Genomic DNA, 2820 nt, shown 5'->3' with positions numbered 1-2820 from the left:
CACACACACACACACACACACACACACACACACACACACACGCACACGGTAATTTGCCCATGGACTTACCACCATTAACCTTAATGAATAATTTAAACGGGGAGAATCTCCGGGCCATAACTGAAGTCTCAGTCAGACTTTATGAGAACCAATAGAGGCTTTACTTTTTGAACAAGATGCAGTGGTGTGTGATATTTACAAAAAAGTAGAAATACAATCCAACAGAAAGCCACTTTTATTCTTTGTTGGAGCTAAACCTGCTTTATTTTGAAAATTGTTTGTTTTATCTTCTGTGAAACTTTTAAGCACAGACTTTCTCCGTTTGGTAATTAAACTTTTTTTAAACAAGTGTTTTAACTTAATAATTAATTTATCGTAATTATGAAAATTGGTTTTCGGTTGAAAGACTGGGAACTAGGGAGTAAAAAGTTTATATCTTTAAAGAGTTATTCAGTCTAAAATATAGTGATCAGCAGAAATTCAGAAAAAGAAAAGATTTAAATGTTGCTCTGCTATTTGATTTCATTTCTAAACTTTGTTCAAGACAAACTTCTGAAGTTTAGCAAATGAAAAAGAACAAGATCACATAATAAACTTTGACACTTGTTGAAAAATATTTTTAGATGAGCCAGAGTAACGTTTTAATTAACGATTACCAAAACTGATATGAAGTAGCCAAAGTCTGATGTAAGCTACATGAATTAAAAAAAGAAGATTAATTACACTTCTCTTCTTGCCACATCCCCTGGACTTCATCATGTTTCTTATTTCTACAGTGATAAGGTTACAAAGAGTGGGAAATAAATCATGATTACATTTTCAGAGTTTAATATTTAGTTTAAACAGAATAAGGCTGTAATCCTAAACTGTGGATACTCCTTTTCCCCATGTTGAGATCACAAACTTAAAGGAACTTTTGCCTCATTGAAAAGAGATGTCAGTTTAACTGCTCATCAACAACAACAATAAATAAATACAATAAAAAGTGAACAGTTTTTAATTTGTGGTAATTCCGTGCTTCTGTACTAAAATGCATCAGTTTGCTCTGGAACGATGTAGATGATTTACAGCTTTTAAAAAAGGAATTATTCTCCATGATCCTGACGGTGGCCTCGGAGGAAGAAATAAGTGAGAAAAAATGTTGAGCTGTTTGATCTCAGGGTGACTGTTTATTATCAGTCTCACTGCCCCAAAAAAGATTAATGTGAACTACTTGGAGAGCAAGTCTCTGAATGTTATAAATAACACGCTAAGTGTGGCTTTGTGAAATATATAACATGAAGTTGCACTTTTTTCAAAATATATTATCGAGTCATTCTGGCCAACTTATCAGAGCACATGAGCTACTTTGTTCTTTTATTACACTGTTTAAATGCAGTGGATACACAGGATCGAGTGTTTCCAAAATCCATTTTGGCATTTGATGTGAAAAGGTCAAACATTTATCAGGATTGGGAGCCTTTACCTTCCCGCATGTTTCTGTGTCCATGTGCGGCTATCTGCACAGTTTTATGAAGAAAACCGAAGCATGGTTAGCATGTTGTTAGAATCATGTTAAAAGACTAAAGTTTTTTTTCTTTTTCCTCCCCTCTGTATTCTTCTTTTCTTCATTTTTAGTGACCTTGTAAAAGAATGATAACAAAACCCACTAACTGCCTCTCATCGATTCGTCCATTGAATGAAAACATTAGGAATTATCTGTGGTTGCTAAGAAGTTTCTTCTTGATTTATACGGATGGGCTAAAGGATCAGGAGCCTGTCAAACTGCTCTTTGATCTCAGGCTGGGAGACTCCACAATGATCTCCCTAAGAAGAGCACAAACATGTCCATGGCAGTGCAAATCGGTACCAGCTCATGAGTAACCTTTTTTTTCCTTTCATTTCCTAATTCCTTTTTTCTCTGTAAACTTCCAGCATTCTATTCATCGTTAAGCCTCAGTAGAAACGTCTCAGAATGATCAGTAGGAGGGTTTTGTGTTGGTCAAAGTTTAACTAAATTTCAATGAAACCTGTTGAATCTAAAACATGAATCCACAAATTCCAGCGTGTATAATAGTTGGCTTTTTTTTTAAAGTTTGCACAACTTTTCTGCTCTATTTTGTATTTCAGGGAACTTAACAGGTACAAATGCACACACACAGCCACGTTCGCATGCAGACTTACATCCCACAGACATGAGAACAAACAGTTGATTTTTGATGTTCTTGTTCACACATTTTGTTTATGTCCTCCAAACCCAAATGGAAGCAGCTGCTAGTTCCTCAGAGGGCTCAAAGAAAATCATCGCAGCCAACTAATTGCCTGGCAGGGCTTTGCATCTGCTCTGCAGTTAGCAGAACAGATGAAGTCACAACGCAGACGTGTGTGTGTGTCTGTCTCTCTCTCTCTCTCTCTCTCTCTCTCTCTCTCTCTCTCTCTCTCTCTCTCTCTCTCTCTCTCTCTCTCTCTCTCTCTCTCTCTGTGTTTTAGACAAAAGCCATCAATATTGAATGTGGAGTTATTGTTTCAGAGACACTCCCGCAGACTGCTAAGATTACATGAGGAAGTGAAACCAGTTTTGTCCTCCAGCTGATTGGTTGAAGCAAATATCTGCTAAACCCTTATTGGATGATATCTGTAGCACAGCCTTAGCTCATGTAGAACATGACTACAGACACTTACAGATGATATCACTGTCCTGACAGCAATTAATATTAATTGTCTATGTATTATGCTCACTGTAGAAAACCTGTTTAGTTGGAAATAAAAAAAATTGATTGCATTTTAAGCAGTGAAGTTATTGAAGAGTTTATGTGAGAGCTGCAGCAACAGAAAGAAAAC

This window comes from Austrofundulus limnaeus, unplaced genomic scaffold (assembly GCF_001266775.1).
Source record: "Austrofundulus limnaeus strain Quisiro unplaced genomic scaffold, Austrofundulus_limnaeus-1.0 Scaffold263, whole genome shotgun sequence".
Classification (NCBI taxonomy): domain Eukaryota; kingdom Metazoa; phylum Chordata; class Actinopteri; order Cyprinodontiformes; family Rivulidae; genus Austrofundulus; species Austrofundulus limnaeus.
The sequence above is the reverse complement of the archived record's forward strand: the minus strand, read 5'-3'. Positions refer to the sequence as shown.